Genomic DNA, 16951 nt, shown 5'->3' on the forward strand with positions numbered 1-16951 from the left:
GCCCTTATGAACTGAATGCTGGCCCATGAGGGTGTCAGCTGGACACCCAGCCAGATTCAGAGGGATTCTGTTTACCTGTGTGCTTGTGTCTGACTGCAGTGTATTGTTGCTCTGATGAACTGATTCTTGGCATATGAGGGTGTCAGCCTGTCCATGCTGATCAACCCGGCCAGGTCAGGCGTGTCACGTTAATCTGCGTGTGTTTGTGAGTATGACTGATTTGGTGACTGGAGGAACCCAGCCCCATTGAAACTGAGTCCTGCAAGATAGCTCCATTGTGGGGTGAGGACTTGCAAAAGGGAGATATACAACTCTGTATAGAAACACAAGTAACACAAGCAGCACATTGACAGAATTACCAAGACCCTAGAAATGTATCCCTAATAAATGAGCATACCCCAAAGTAATGGGCAAATCTAGTAACAAGGTGCAGTTTACCTGAAACCCCTGCACCTATCTCCTTGAAACTTGGTAGACTTCGTGCCCTCATAAGCAGATACCATTCTGGCAAGTTTAATCTAAATCAAGCCAGAAATGACAAGGCTTTAGGCTGTTTTGCGCTTCCCCATTATAGCCTATGGGCAAAATGTCAAAACAGCATTGAAACAGCGAAACTGTTTTGATGAAATGAAACGGAACAGTGGTTTCAAATTGAAATGAAATTTGAAACAAAATGCTGTCCTGTTGAAATGTTGAAATGCAAGTCAAAACGGAATGGTGCCATTTCACACAGCCCTATAGAATATACCACTTTTTACCCTATTTTTTAGCTGCTGTCCCTGAGGGATACCAGTTGGTGTCAGACAGATGTAGGCCTGCTCATAGACCCTAAGGAGGAGCTACAGAGCAAGAGAAATTTCCATTCAGACTGTGGACAAAAGGACAGGATTTTCAAGCACATATAAGTTTCTTTGTATTTGTATGGATGCTCCCAAGTTTAGCAAACTTTGTGACAACATTTTATTTCAAATTATGCCTCCTATTAGATAGAATTTCTTAAATATGTAGCTTATATACACTGTAGAAATACATAAGAAAACAGCTTCTAGAGTTAAAAGTGAAGTCTTGAATTTAAGCTATGTTCCCATCCCTCTTTTCTTGAGAATGAGATGCTTTTAGACCAATGGACATGTCAACAGGAACAGCATCTCTTATTTTCTAGTGGTTTTGGGGTCTCTGCCAGTCCTAGAGTATCTGGGCCAAAGTGTTATATGTATTGTCACTCTACAGGAGGTTGCAGTTCACGGCACCACTTTAGCATTATAAAAGGGATAAGGCTCTCATCACTGAACAGCTGGAAAATCCATATGTTGTCTGTGTTCAATCATTTCTTCAAAATTATAAGTTTTTCCAGTTTACAAATCTGGGTTTCCCCAAACAGATACTGCAAGCGATAATAAAATGGTTATTTCTCTTAGCTGTAATAACCTAAACCCTTTGTAGGCATCTTATTTTCTCCATCAGACAAAACAGGAGCCAAGATGACTCCTAAAAGGAATCATATGCATGAAAACATTCAATTTCTCCCACATGAGTGTTAGCTTACAGGAACCAGAATGACATTTGAGACATGATACAAGTACAGTAGTAGTTTTGTAGGTCTCAGATCCTAATCCCTACTACCTTTGTCAATAGAAAACTAGATTCTTTCAAGTAATATCATAGGGAACTTATACACATACAGGGTGGCTGCTCTGACACACTGTAATTCCAGCGCATCAGAGCATGGAAATTAACACGTTCCAGCAGCTTCCAGTGTCATATGTATTGGCAGCCCCACACTAAAAAATGGCGGTGGGGCACTTTAAACTAAAGCTCATTCAATAAGCTTTAGTTCAAAGTGCCCCACCACCATTTTTCACCATGGGATACTGATATACATGATGATCCAGGCACTTTAATTGGCACAGCTCTAGGAGCTATGCTAATTAAAGCAGCACTCCCTCCACCCTACCTCCTGGAGCACGTGTCTTTGAGCATAGACATTGACCAGAGCCACACAGGAAACCTTTAATATTGTGGGGGCGGGGGGGGGGGGGGGGTTAAGAGACCAAGGAACATATACTGGTAGATTATTTAGAACAGGCAAAATATTCACTACCACTGTGTCAAGCATTATCCACAGACTCAGGGAGAGGTATCTTACAGAAATATGTATGCATTTAAGTTTGCAAACAGGAATGGCTCCATTCTGTGGTAAGTATACTAAATGTGGAATGCACCCATTAAAGTTGTGTGTAGGAACCAGAGTTAAGTAAAATATTTCAGTCATTTTGCAGAAAAACAGGATAAAATTTTCTCTTAAGAAGTTCTACTCCCTGTTTAGATTATTTTAGAGCTTCCTGGAACAATTCACAATGAATAAATAAAGTGCAATGTGTTCCAGGCATACCCCTCCTTCTGGCAGGGTCCCAAACTGAGGAACGTGTGCGTGGGGCTTTAGGGCTGTTTCACAGGTCCTACACCACTCTGGGAACTTAATTCAGGAAGATTTCCCAGAGCGTGTCTACACATGTGGGCACGTGTGCTTGCAGCAGCTCAAGTAACAGCAGCACAAATTTGTGCCAGAGATTTGTACCTCAGAATATGTGCCTGAACATGCACTTTGGCACGAAACAAATTGTGCCACTTGAGGCAAACTGACCCTGCCCAGCTCCCCCTGGATCTTCAGCCAGGGGGGGAGTTAGAGGCTGGGGCCAGCATCTGTGCTGTCCCCAGCAGTATAAAAAGCTGCTTTGGCCTTTTAGGAATTTGGAAGCTTACCAGTGCCTCTATCATCATAATACAATAAATTCTATGTGACGGGCTAGCTGGCAGTGACCTAGCCCAGGGGTTTTGAAAGGGGAAAAGATGATTGGAGGACTTGGGATTCCCTTTCTTCACCAATCAGGCCCCAGAGATTCACCCCTCGTGTCCCCTGATTGGCCCCTTGGGTCACCTGGAGGGGGATAAAAGGGGCAGCATGGCTGACTCAGGAGGAGACCAGTGAGGGACTCCACCCTTCCCCCCAGCCCATCAGGCCCCCCCAAGAGGTTCCTGGGACCAGAAGCCCCCCAGGTCAGGGAGACATGTCCCAGCAATGGTGTGGGCATAGGGCAGGGCAGCAGCGCGGCAGTTGCCCCTGCAGCCACAGCTCTTGCCAGCCGGTCCTGTTCCATCTAGCAGTTGGGCACACAGGCTGTGAGATTTGTGGGGGGAATGTGGGGTTTCCTGGAATACCGTATGTCGGGGGCTCTGTCTGCAGTGGGCTCTGAGTGCCCCGAGGGCCCACTGCTGCTGCAGGTGGTAGGGTCTATGTGCCATGTGGGGGGTGGACAGGAGGGCATGTGACAGTCCCCCCATCAAAAACTCCACACCCACAATCCCCCAACAAACCCCAGCACACACCAGGCCAGTTTCATGTGCCATGTGTAACCCCTGGGTTTCAGGAACTGGGCTACCACTGCCACCAGCTATGTGCCCTGAGGTGGCAGGTGGGGGACCCACCCTTCTCGTACAGTCCCCCCAATCCCACCCACATCAACAGTCCCCTCAGCCACACAGTCCCCCCACCCCCACATCTCTGCTTACTGGGGACAGATCCTGGGTCCCAGCCAGCTCTGAGCCACTACTGCCAGCCATGCCCCGCTTCTATTTCCTCCAGCATGGTGAGGCAGCGTGATGGAGCAGCAGGGGCATGTGCAGGCATAGAGACAATCTGGCCAGGTGCTAGAGCATCTCCTTGGAGGACCCAACCTCCAGCTGCTTCAGGGCATGCTCCAGGAGCACGCCTTAAGCTGCTTTTTTCCAGTGTGTTTTCTTTGATACCAGGATTTCCCAGTATCTAATTTAGAGTCTGTGCTGCAAATCTGCAGTGTGGGGAACTTTGTTTTTAGGCCATGGCATGTCTCCTGTGGTGTCTCAAACTGCTTTGAGATGCTGCAACAGACACGTGCTCACTTATGTGAACATGGCCCCAGTGTCCTTTTACAACAGAGGTACTGTAACCATTTGTTGCATGTACCAGTGGACAGGGAACAGAGGTAATCCAGAACTGCAGCCGTATTTTAAATACAATATAGCTTTATGACTTAAATATGAAACCAAGAGCAACTTAATGGTTGGAAGTGAGCTTCACAATGAGATTTTGGGTTTGGTGAAGGTGGTGTAAACTAGTCTAGTTCAGAACCAATGGGAAAGGTTCAGTTGACTGAAAAGTCTCATGCAGTATAATTTATGAATTAATTCACTGAACACAGACAATGAATTATAGGGCTGCTATAAATTTCAATTGCAATGCCAGGCAAATTTTCTTTTTGAACAAATGTTGGATTAAGTTTTTGTATTTCTTTAATCTTGTAAAAAGATTTATATAACTTGGCATTGGCTCATCAAAAACAAATTTGATGCAGAATGTGAAATGGACCTTGAATCCCCATCAGAATTGTATATTATTAACATCAGCAATTCAATGCAAATGTCTGTCCAAAGAAACACCTTGCTGAGTGTTCCTTTTATATCGTGTGTTTATGATACTAAAGACAACAGGCGCCTGGCCACAGCTATGCATTTCTATTGAAGCCAAAGGGGTTTCATGACTTTCTTTGTGGGCAGTATCTGACCCAGTGTGACAAATGCACTTACGATATAGCATATACAAACTTCCTGCTCCTAACCAGGCTTTCATAAGAACAAACCTTTGATTCCACAACAAAAGATAATCTCTGTAAAATTAACAACAAGAAGTAAAGAAAAAGAAGGTTTATGTAAACTAGTAAGTAAATAATGAGAGAAATGTGTGCAACATTTAAGCAGACGACCGAGGAAGCCAGAAGACTAGTTTCCAGATCGTTTGTTCTCCTTATTCTTACCCAAATGTTTGAGGGAGTAAACAACATTAATCACATATTCTAAACTGTATTGACATTTACTAGAAGAACAGAATTAAGTTGGTACTGCATACAGTTCAAGCTTGTCTACACTTGGAAGTTTATCAAAATAACTGTTCCAGAAAACCTTTTCTGCTTTAAGCTCCTTGTGGGCAGAGCTGTTTCAGAATAAGGCTGCCCTTTTTTATTCAGCCTGAAAGACTGAATGACTCCAGAACAGATATTTGAATAAATTTGCAGATGTAAATAAACCCTGGGAAATCCTCAGTCACTGCAGAAAATTTGCATATTAATGAACACACTTGTCACTCCTTGGAAAAATGCAATTAACAAAACACAAGAGAAATTCTGCCCTTTGTCCGCAGTCTGAATGGAAATTGCTCTTGTTCTCTGTAGCTTCCCCTTAGGGTCTATGAGGAGGCCTACATCTGTCTGTGAGCAGGCCTGTATCTATAATTTTCCAGAAGAGACAGACAGAGCCAGCCTCAAAATTACCAAGGGGTTATGGGCATTCATCTAGGATATTAGAGATTCAGGTTTAGATTCCTGCTCTTCCAGATTCAGAGTAGGAACGTGAACCAAGGTCTCCCGCAGACCAGGTGAGTAAATTTATCACCAGGCTTCAGTCTATTTTTTCTTTCAGTCTCTCATGTTACAGCTTTTACCACTTTTACCTACACCTCTTCAGGTCCATCTGTTGATTTGGTAGTGAAGAGAACAAAGCCAGGCAGCCTGGCTTGAAAATCTGCTAATTGCCCACACTGAAAGAAATGCATGCCCATCAAGTTTATGCAAGTCCCTCCCCTTTCCCTGTACATGCATGGAACACAAAGTCAAGCAAATTGAAACCTTTTTTTACATAATTAAACACAATTGATATATTAAGCATAATTTACATAATTTAGCATTTTCCCCCCCACCCCCAACAGCATTTACAAGTTAAGGATAAGCAATTATCAACAGTTTTTATAACAGATAAGAAATAAAAATTTCCAAGTTTCCGAGTGTGACTGCCATTCTCTCCCCCTCATCCTGAAATGCCTCCTGCTGCAGTCCCAGATGAGAAGCAGCCACTGGCAAGATGCACCTGTTTGGCAATTTTGCACAGCCACACTGTACAGCTATTGATGGTGCTTATGATCCTATCTGTCCGGGCATCATAAACAGCCTATCTGTGTTGGTTCTGGATTTAGGACCTAGAGGCCTTGTTCCAGGGAGGAGAAGACCCGGGGGGAAGGGGCACACACACAAATCCTAGGGATGTCATCAAAGTACATCTGTCCAGGATTCAGTCTTCACTCTGAGGCACTCTCTTAGGTGTTAGACCCTTTGTTATTGTGACACCTTCCAGGCCTGGTACTAGTGTGGCCAGCCAGTAGAGGGTGCTCCTGTGCTGAGCCACCCACCTCATTGCACCTGACCACCTTCTAGGCTCTGAGTCCCTCCCTGGGGGCACCTCATGTCTGGCCAACCCCCTTCCTGGAGCACACCTGTTAGCCTGGGGGTAACTCTACCACCACCCAGGGTCTGGACTGGTCCTGAACCTGCACCCCTTGGGAAACAGGTTTAGTAGTCCTTGAGGGTGCTCAATCCATTTCAAGAACTTGGGGTGCTTCCCTGAGTCTGAAGCACAAATAGTGGTCTCCCTTAGACAACCAAACCAAGGGGACCTCAAGGCATAATCTAGCCCCTCTCCCAAGAAGTCTCCCATACTAGGTACAAAGGAGAACTTTATTGGTTACAAGGAATAGGTCTGGAATAGGGTACAGGGTAGAGCAATATCAGAGAAATCCCATAGAGCAAACAGGGTGGCTGGGTAGCCTTTGATCACACATCTGAGTTACTGCATCTCAGGTAGCTTACTCACAAGTATCATCCAGAGGCAGGTGAAGATTCCCTCTGGAGGCAGGCAGCTCATTGATTATGAGTTTCAAGAGAGAGAGCAAGTTTCAGATGGTTCAGCTCTTCCCTGTGAGTTTTCATCATGGTTCCTGCCCCTCCTTCTGAGCAGTCCCTAACTTATATAGATCTTATGACCTCATTTACCTGGCGCAATGGAGGCCAGCACCTGTTGGCTGCCAGCCAACCAATTTGAAATGCATCACTGGTTGCCAGGGAGAATGCCATTGCTTAGAACAATAGGGAGCCTAAGCCTGCCACCCAGGTATGTAGGCAGAGAGCGCAGGATGTATCCAGCTCAGATTACAACTCAGGGTTACGTAAAGAGATGGGACGTCTGCCCTCTGAAGTGACCATGTTAACCAAATTGTCACATAGTAGAGTTTTTGGGGAGAGACAGAGGTGGCATTCTGCCACACTAGTATGGCCCAGCCCTTGTCTCTGGGCAAACGGCCTGCCATGTTCTCCTGCCACACCTTGTTGATTAATGATTGTGATGTTAAATAGGCAGGAGCCTGCCCTTCATGTGCCCAAATGACTGTGGGCAATAAGTACATGCTCCTACCACCCCTACACATGCCCCATACTTCGCTGATGTCTCACAGTGTGTTCCATCTCTGGTTCAAAGCCATGTCCAATTAAACACATAGATGTGTCCTTCCCATGCTGCCTTCTCAGGCCATACACACACCACCCCCCTCTCACTGGGGCCTCTTGCACTCCACTGGCTCTTACCCGGTCTCTTGCATACCGCCTATACAGGCTGCACTCACTCTGCCCTACTAAAAGAGATCCTCAGGCTTTTCTCTCCACCCCTCAGTCAGCCCTGGCATGGTCTTTTGGGCCTCTCCCATGACCCTCACCCGAATGGGACTGAGCAATTGCTCAACTATGGGCCTACTTCACCCCTCATCCCTCACCAGTCCACTATGCCCCTCTCTCAGGCCACAACTCCTCCCCCTACTTTCTGGGGCCTGGGGCTTCCACCCCAACAGGTTCAGGTGCTTCTCTTCCTTAAGTGTGCCTGACCTTCACTCCACCCTTTCCCAGGGCTGGGGCCTTACACCCCTGGGACTCAGGTGCTGCTCATTCAGCGTGTTTGGCCCCCTCTCCAGGGTCCAACATCCCGTAAGCCTCAGGTGCAGCTACTCTGCATGCCTGGCCCCCCTTAATTCTTCCAGTAACCTACCCAAAGGTGGGGGCTGGGGTTTAGGTGCCCTAACCCGCCTTGCACCAGGAAGGTAATCGATCCTGGTATTTACATGGGGCTGCCCTGCCACAGGCAGTCCCACCAGGCCTCCCTATCCTGGCAGAGTGCAGTTTTAGACATGCTGGCGCCATGCTGGAAACTTTGCATCTAATTGTTCTGGACATCTTTTTGCAGTTTGGCACCACAAATATCTGCAAGGTGTAGCTAATCAATGAGCCATGTACTAATGGCTAGGCCCACAATGGGTGCCCACAAGGTACCTCTCAGTGCATGGCACAACAGCGGGCTACCCACTAGTGAACCATGTGTCAAGACACTGGTCCCTGATCACAGTTTCTTACATAACCAGTGAGGGAAAGAATAGTGACAGAACTGACCCATGATTCATAAAGCAGGCACAATTAACACTAAGGTGGGCTCACAGAAAGCCGCCTGCCTGTTTTACGTAAAACTGGTGAGTGAATAAATGGTGTTGGGGGGATAATTATGCTGTGTACTTATAACTGTTCATATAAGGAACTGGATATTTGGCTGGGATTATATCTTCAAATCCTTTCTGGGTCACACAACACCATGCCTCTGTAGCACCAGGGTAATTTCATGGACATCACTGACCAAAGTCTTGCCTGTCAAAAGGCTTGTCTTGGTGCTGCCAGACTTTCAACTAGGCCATTAATTAGGTTATTAATTTCAACAGGCCATTAATTAGGTTGGCAGATTTATTCATTCCATTAATTCAGCATGGCCAAGGTAAGTCAGGTAACATGAGAGTGCCAATGAGGTGAAGGCAGCCTCAGTCACAGCACGGCCACCCACAGCAGGTGCAGACAGCTGCCCACAGACATCAGAGAGTAGGATCAGAGTCACTCATGGGTCCTGCTGGCAGCACATAGCCCTGGGAAGTGGCTGCCTCTCCAATGGACCTTAATGCCTGCCCCATGTGGACACAGCCAGGATGCCCACTTAGGGCCATGCTGCCCCTGGCTCTCCAGTGGGGTCCTGATTTCCAGTGGCTCCACTAGCTCATAATCCACCCCTGCTTAATGCAAAGAATATAAAACCATTTGGCCACCTTATGTAGGTGCCTGGGAGTGGTTTCATTTCCTGGTAAAAAGCAAAATGCAGCCAACCAGTCCCAGGACTATAAGCAGCAGACAGCCCTAGAAAGCAGATGTCACCTGCATGGACCTCTGCCCACCTTGCATGGCCATGGCTAGGATGCCCACCAGGGCTGTGCTACCCCTGGCGATTCAGGGGGAGCCCTGATAGCCAATGGCTCCATCAGCCCATAAAATAACCCTGCTTAATGTAAGGAGTATCAAACCACTTGGCCACCTTATACAGGCACCTGGGAACAGTTTAATTTCCCAGTAAAAAGCAAATTGCAGTCGCCTAGTCCCAGGACTGCAGCTTCTACTCTGCAGGCAGCACATAGCCCCAGGAAGCTGCCACCACCTGCAGGGAGCCCAATGCCTGCCCTGAGCCCCTGGCCTTGGCCTGGCCAGAGGGCAGGAGGTACATGCTGCCCACTCCAGATGCCAGCAGTCAGTATGCCCACCTGGGCTGTACCATCTCTGGCACACAAGAAAGCCCATAACTGGCAGGGAATCATTTGCTGTTTAAAGCTGTATGGTGTTGTCCGATTCCAGGAGTGCAGGTTTTAGCATGCAGGCATCGTAACAATTTTTTCTAGTGTGCAGCTCCTCCACTCCTCCCCTCCCCCGGGGGGTTTAGTTTTACCAGGGCAGACACTTTTCCTGATTTGCCATGTTTACTGAGGCTTCAGGTACAAGCCAGACCCAAGGCTTGTGCCTGGCTCAATGTGAGGGAAGGGGCAGGCAATGTCCCAGATGGGGGGGCGGTCAGTAGATCAGTCAGGAAGAGTTTCCTGAAAGTAGTGTCTGGGTCAATGGATCACAATGTCTGGGTCGCTGAGTTTGGCAAAGGTTTTTTTCCTCATTGTGACTCCCCAGAATCCCCCCGCCAATAGTGCCAAACAGAAGACACTACTCACTGGCTCCAGCATAACTTGCAACAGTTGCAAAAAAATCTTTGCAAAAGCATAGCTTCTGAGACTGCCTGTAACTACCGGTGGCTGAATTTTACCCCAACAGCATTTATTCACTCACCAGTTTAACAGAAACCCAACAAGCAGTGCTCTGTGACCATGCAGGACTGTTAAGCACAGCCACTTTATGAATAGCTGGTCAGTTCTGTCAGCATTCATTTTCTTACCAGCTGTATCAGTACTAACTAAAGATTGGATTAAGATGACATCATAGGGCAAGATACTTCTTGGGCTACCTGTCTGACCTGCCTGCACCACCCTGGCCCCTGGATCCTGCCAACACAGCATGCAGATAGGCACGGCAACATTCACAGCTTTATTTAGCATCCTGTGTCCCCACAGGTGAGCAGTAATGCACCGCTCGTACACCAGGGAAGGCGTTGATTCCAGCAGTGATCTCCTCCTTGATAGTAGGGGACAGGGATGTGTAGCAGTAAAACAGGTAGCCTTCTAGCTGGTGGTGGAGGTTGTGTGGCAGGCCAGGCTTGCCTCCTGCACCACCTTAGCTAAGGGTCCTGAACCAGGAGTACAGGTGTGCCTGGGGCACCAGAACGATCAGCAGCAGAGCATAATGGCTCAGGCACCCCTCAGTCTGCACAAACAGCTCGTCATGCATTATATGGGGCACACGCAGCAAGTCCATGCTTGGGGCACATTGGTGTCACGAGAGGTTATGGCCCCAGAGAGGCCCTCAGAGGGGATGGCAGCTGCACAGCCAGCCCCTTACACCAGTTGTCCTACAGCCCCACATGTCCCGAGCCTGGGCACCAAGGGCTGTGTAGCAGAAGAGCAGAGCGGCTGGGGTGCAGGGTGGGGCAGAAGAGTTTGGAGCGCTGGCAGCAGATCCTTATGGCCAGCACCCACCAGCCCCAGGGGACTAAGCAGGGACTGGGAAGGGAGAGGGAGGGGAGGCTCATCCAGCCACCTAGCCATGGGCCTTCTCAGTCGATTTACCACTATCACTAGGCTCACTCATGGATGGCCAGCCCCTGGTACTGAACATCTTAGCTCTGAAATGTTGCAAAGTTTCACAAAAGGCTTTCATCTCTTGCCTCTGCAGAGGCAGCATCTGTGCATGGGGTCCCAAACACCTAAAGATCACATGCAAAGAAGCATGGTGTGGGGTGGCCCAAGACGGCTTTTCGTCTGTAATCACAGGCCAAAAGCCAGTTCCTTTTTCAAACACATATACTTAGTACAGTGGTCATGGAGGGGGCTGTTAGTTGTCAGCTTGCCACAACCAAGTTGCACTTTGGTCAGGGGAAGACTGCTCAGCAGTTCAGACCATATACCGCTGGCAACAGTGTCTTGACACACAGGAAAATGCTGTTGTGCCAAGACCAGAAAAGGGATTTTTTGGGGTGTTGGGACAGTGCAGCAGGGTTTCCGCCATGTTTGTTGTGCCAAGCCTTGCATAAAGAAGCCTGAACTTGCTAAGCAAGAGAACCATCAAGCACATGGCACTCATAGCCCATACAACTCAAGGCTTGCCTAAGTTTATTTCCTGAACACCTAAAATATCCCTTTTTGGTTGCCTGTGGTGTAGTTGTCCCCCTAACGCCACTCTCAGATTTTACAGAAACCCGACAAGAGGTGTTCTGTTAACCCAAATGAGTGTTAAGGGCATACAATTAATGTATAGCTGATTAATCCTGCCAGCACAGCCCACAGCCCATACAACTCAAAGGCTGCCAAAGGTATGTTTTCTATTGGCATCACTCGATTGCTCACTTATTTTAGATAATTGATTATTGCTTATCATTACCTTGTAAATGCTGCTTTGTGGTTCATTAAGTTGTGTAAATTATGCTTAATATATCAATTATGTTAAATTATTTAAATAAAGGTTTATGTGTGCTTGACTTCATGTACCATGTGTGTACAGGGCAAAGGGGAGGGACTTGCATAAGCTTGATGAGCACAAGTTTCTTTCAATGTGGGCAATTAACAAATATTCAAGCTAGTCTGCCTGGTTTTGTTTTCCTCACTGCCAAATCAACAGCAGTTGACAGAGAGATGTGTAGGGGGGCTGGTAAACTGGAAAACCACACATGATCAGCCCTTCCCACTACAGCAGGCAAACATGGATGAAAATTCCTTTTAATTTGAAAAAAGCATTTACTTTAGTGATAGTAACCTAAGCAGACCTGAAATAACATGGGATGCCCACACCCCACTTTCCTAAGGAAGCAGCAGCATTATCAACTAAGAACCCCTTACCTGTCAAATGGTCTTCTTTCCTGGCTGTGCACCCTCTGCCTGACCCTCCCCCTTCTTCCCTAAAGTGTAGTGGCACTCTTCTTGTCCTGCTAGAGTTGGGGCACCTCTTGCTCACAGCCACAGTGGGTGTCCCTGTGGTTGTCGCTAGGCAGGGAAGATCAGGGACAGAGGTCTCACTGAGGGTCACCTCATGGATAGGGGCAAGCTTACTGGATCTCACATAATTAGTCCCAGGGGAGCTGCCTATGATTTGGATCTATGGCCATACGCCCAAGGATCTCCTCTCTAAACACTAACTTGGAGCAATGGCTCTCATCAAGATTGGCATGGCACCATGTGGCCAGCTCAAGGAATTTATTTGTGCTGTCCGTGATATCCCTCCAGAATTCCCTTGTGCTGGTCATGTTTTCTGTCTCTCTCTCTTTAGCCTCCCTAAGTGCCTCCCAGATTTCATCCTGCCACTCATCCGACTGCCAAAGCCTCCATCATGCTCTGTGGACTGTCGCTGCCTGTGGCAGAATTCACGCATTCACTCAGCTCCACTGTGAGCTGGTGACCGCATTTTGGGCGCACATCCCTGGCATCCATTGGGTGTGGTAGCTGGTAACAGGAATGGAGAAAAAAAAAGTCCTCATGGTCAAAGATCTTGTCCCCAGTCCCTAAACAAAGTAATGGTTAATGCCTGCCAAAGCAATATTCAGAAAAGCCACGGCATGTCCACCCTACTGGAAGGGAAACATTGCGTGCTTGCTCTAGTCCCACAAATTGATCTAAAGCCCCTTCCCTGAAACTCATAAATCCCTGGGTGTGAATTCTCTGGCATCTGTAGCACAAACACTGACCTTTGGGTCTCTGGAACTTCACCAATGTCACATGAGTCTGGGGTGGGGGACAGCGTCATCATTGTATCTGATGAATCCTCATCCTCCTCTGTGTTTGGAAGCCAATTTATCAGGAAGACTGGCTGCATTGTCAGGATAACTTCTTCTTGGCTGTCCCCATCCACCAGCTCCTGTGAATAGTCACCCATGCCTCCAACATGTTTCCTGTAGGAGGGGCAGAACAGCACGCAGACTCTTGGTGAGATGTGGTCTCCTGGACCATCATTGTTCTGAACAAATGAAAGCAAGTCTTGCCTGCACCGTTGGTGAGAATGATGGAAAGCTGGTCATAGAATGGGGCAATTATGCATCCTGACCCAAAACAAGAGTTGTCATGGAAAGGAAAGCACATTTTAGGGCCTTGATCTTCCTGTGGCACCGTGTCCAGTCCCGGTTGTGCCTGTGCATCTTCATGTCTTTGGCAATGACTGTATAGACTGATTTATTTAATCTGTTTTTCCAGCTGCTCCAGAATCTTTTCTGCCAACCAAATATTGATCAAATCTTTCAGTTTTTTCCAGGTCCAATTGGGGCCCGGGTTTATACACGTATCTATTTCCTGCTCTGTACCCTGAAGACTTGACTTGTTTTTCAGCATTGCCATTGGATATTTTTTAGCTGCCAAAATGACTCAAGGAAAGGCTCATTATGCTGTCACCAGAGTCACAAGATGCTTTCTGGCAAAGGCTGAGATCATTTATATATACACTGGGTTTTTCGTTATAGCTGTGTTGGTCTAAGGACATAGGCAGGCAAGGTTCCTTGAGTAGATGTGATATCTTTTATTAGACTAGCTGAGTAGTTGGAAAAAAGTTCTTTGCAAGCTTTTGGGTGCAATCACCCTTCTTCATGCATAGTGAGTCTCTGCTGTTCTGAGATCTCCAAGGAATGAACAAAGTCTAAAAGTATGACAGGGTGTCAGTAAGAATGTAAATAGGCAGAAATTACGAAAAACAAAAGGTAGAGAAGGGAAGAGAGGAGGAAATGGGGGACAGGGGAATGCCAAAGGTAAATAAGGGAGGCTCTATTGTACTTGAGTTCTCCAAGGTAGAAAAGAGACTGTCTGTGAAAAAGTAAATAGCTGGAAATTAGGAAGTCAAAGGGATGAAAAGGAGGGGAGGGGAAGGGAGGAAGGGGGTGGAAGAAAAGTGTAAAAGGTCAGGTCTAGCAGGTACCTAGTGAATCAGATGTCATGCAGGTTGTAATGTGTCATAAATCCAATATCTATATTGAGTCCATCATTTTTTATATCCAGTAGATTTATGGAGTGAAGTTTGTAGGCTCATCTACAAAAGGTATTTTGTAAATTCCCTTTGAGGATTAGAACTGAGAGATTGGAGAGGGAGTGATTTTCTTGTGAGAAGTATGCTCCCACAGGTTGTTGGGTATTTTTGTTTTTGATAGATTTTTGGTGTGCGTTCATTCTGGTGCATAGTTGTTTGGTTTTCCCTACGTATTTTCCATCATGCGTTTGGTGCACTGGATGAGATATACAACATTTCTAGAGGTACAGGTACTATATAGACATGTGTTTAAAGCACTTTTTCTGAAATTGTACATATGCACACCTATGAAGGTGTGAACTTGTGTCTTGGAACCAGCAGTCACAGGAATCTGCTCATGTGACTTTTCCTAACAAAACACTGGTGATATCCATAGCATGTCCCAAATTGTCCCCCATTGCCCAGAAGGATAGATACAATGACTCTGCCTGTCACACCCAAAAGTCTTTGGCTGAAAGCTCCTTTCATGCACACATCCCCTCCCTCAACTATCCTACCCATCAATTGCTCAGCTGTTCTGGGGGCCTACTTGGTATGAAGGGAGGGGAAAAGTGGAGTTTGTCCATTCAGCGTTCTGCTCAGCACCCCCCTTTTTACCAGTATGCACCGACAGATTTCAGGGAGTATTGCCAAAACCCTGAAACCAAGTTTTGGGAGAAGGGCTGGTTACAGGAATCTGGTGCTTTTAGGAATTGAAATGGAGCAAGGCTGTTAATGCTATCCTATTCCAAAGCCATAGGGCAATTTTGGGTCATTGTGACTGAGAGATTATTTGATGGTTCTGGCACCTTGATCCCTGGCATAGTTGATGTGGTGAAGTCAGCTATTCAAAAATAGTGCCAGCAGCACACACCCACATTTCTTCCCTGGCTTATTTTTGGGTGGGGTAAATTGATGGAATGATACTCCTTGGTGGGCCTATTCATTGGTTCAGTAAGCACCATTATCTGCCCCTTAGGTTTATTATGGTTTTCTGAGCTCATCCTACACCCCAAGTTCTTAGAGGATATGCAGGATATGCCTTGCTCCCCACCCCCTGCAGGACAAGTGCTTTGCTAAGTTGATGCCCAGCCAACATCCTCCTGAGCTATGTACAAAATGAAGAGTAAATAACATGGCTGTTATAATGCTAATGATTCTATTCAACAGCCCTAGCTATTCAACCAACCCCCCTACTGCATCTTGGTGGTGCTGTGAGCTAAACAGCCACCCTGCTGTATGCTGCAAAACAACATAGCTTTGATGAACCCTGATGGACCGCACAAAGAGCACCAAATGCTGTTAGACTCCCTGGAGAGGTCTGACTGCAGAATGGAGGCACTCAATAGTGAAGAGATGCTGCTACTGGCCACAATGCAGGGTATGAGGAACCTTCTATGAAGTTGCGAAGACACTCCAGGATCTAATCACTTCCGGCTATACCAGGCAATAGCCTATGCAGTGAAGTGGGAAAACTGGGGCAGTCACAGATATTAAGGCTGACAGGGCTCTGTGGATCAACCTACAGAGCAACAATCACAGGGTGTAGGCCCATGCAAGCAGCTCTGACTGGTGGGATTGACTCATACTGTTGACTTGGGATGATTAACAGGGGCTCAAGATGTTCTGCATGAGCAGAGACACATTTCATCACATTGTCTTGATGCTGGCACCAAAAATTGTGCAGCAGGACACCCTTATGTATCTCTCTGTTGCACCGGACAACAAGGTGGCCATGGCCATCATGAAACTGGCCACCCCCAACAGCCTTCACTACATTGGGAACCAGTTCAGCATGGCTCCCTGTATGGCTGGGGTGGCAGTATGTGAGGTATGTCAGCTGCTCCAGGATATCGTGCTGAGCAACTTCATTTGCCTCCATAACCCCATGGAAGTTGAAGTCTTCAGAGTTATGGGGTTCCCTAACTGCGTGGGTGCACTGGGCAGCACACACATCTCAGTGTTATCCCCATCACAGGTGAGCCAGTCATTCACACAAACAGGAAGGAATTTGCCTTAGTGATCCTCCAAGCCATAGTGGATCACCAGGGACATTTCACTAACATTTATACAGGCTAGGTAGGCAGCGCACATGATGTGCATTGTTAGAAACTCATCACTGCCTTGTATGATAGAGAAAGAACAATATGCACCCAGAGTCCCCAGTGCAGTGATCTGGGGTGTTGTCATGCCCCCACTTATCAGAACAGACATAGTTTAAATCCTCTTGTCCCAGCTCATGAAGCTATATGGACCCACAAAACATGGCATTCAACTATCACCTCAGCAAATGCAGGATGACTGTTGATTGTGCCTTTGGCCATCTGAAAGCACAGTGGAGGTCACTGAACTGCAGGCTCAAGGTGGAGTCATAAAACAGAATGGCTTTCACTGTGGCAGCCTGCATGCTTCACAAGATCTGAGAGACCAGGGGGGAGGTATTCAATGAGCCTTGGGCTGAGGAATCACAGGAAGCAGTGGGAAAACCAAGACATTGGGTGGCAGTGCATGGCACACCCCCCCCCCCCCCCCCCCCCCCACAC

Source organism: Alligator sinensis, unplaced genomic scaffold (assembly GCF_000455745.1).
Source record: "Alligator sinensis unplaced genomic scaffold, ASM45574v1 scaffold97_1, whole genome shotgun sequence".
Lineage (NCBI taxonomy): Eukaryota > Metazoa > Chordata > Crocodylia > Alligatoridae > Alligator > Alligator sinensis.